The sequence below is a fragment of the Narcine bancroftii genome, chromosome 8, assembly GCF_036971445.1.
Source record: "Narcine bancroftii isolate sNarBan1 chromosome 8, sNarBan1.hap1, whole genome shotgun sequence".
NCBI classification, from domain to species: Eukaryota; Metazoa; Chordata; class Chondrichthyes; order Torpediniformes; family Narcinidae; genus Narcine; species Narcine bancroftii.
The window spans coordinates 141,832,053-141,832,600 of NC_091476.1; the positions used below are offsets into that span (position 1 = coordinate 141,832,053).

Genomic DNA, 548 nt, shown 5'->3' on the forward strand with positions numbered 1-548 from the left:
CTCCCCCTTTCCTAACTCCCCTTTCCCTAACTCCCCCTTTCCCTAACTCCCCCTTCTCCCTAACTCCCCCTTTCCCTAACTCCCCCTTCCCCTAACTCCCCTTTCCCCTTCCCCTAACTCCCCCTTTCCCCTAACTCCCCCTTTCCCATTCCCCTTCCCCTAACTCCCCCTTTTCTCTACCCCCAACTTCCCCTTTCCCCTTCCTCCCAACACCCCTTTTCCCTTTCCCTCTAATCCCCTCCCCTCTCCCTCTCCCCACCTCCTGCTCCTTCACTCCCCCTCTCCCCTCCCTTCTTTCTCTCCCCACCTCCTGCTCTTTCACTCCCCCTCTCCTTCCCTCCCTCCATCCTCCATTCCCTCCCTCTCACACCTCACCAGCCACGTGCCGCGGGCCGCGCATGCGCCAACGTTGCGCGGTGCTGCGCCTGCGCGCAGGCTGACAGCTGGAGCGGTGTCGGGTGCGGGAGCCGGAGCCGGGCTGCAGGTAAAGCAGACTCGCACCTTCGCGGCTCGGCGCCGGACCGGGGCTACTCGGGTCCTCGGTCCCA

At 64.1% G+C, this 548-nt stretch overlaps 1 protein-coding gene across 7 annotated transcripts in view; it reads left to right on the forward strand.

Moving 5' to 3' along the window:
- The first annotated feature begins 401 nt into the window (after nt 1–401).
- Nucleotides 402–548, forward strand: part of ahdc1 (AT hook, DNA binding motif, containing 1) — a 207,145-nt gene continuing 206,998 nt past the window's right edge. For all 7 annotated transcript variants that reach the window (XM_069895109.1, XM_069895110.1, XM_069895104.1 and 4 more), the window contains exon 1: nt 402–484. The gene's annotated coding sequence lies outside the window, so the exon portion shown is untranslated. The remainder of the gene's footprint in view (nt 485–548) is intronic.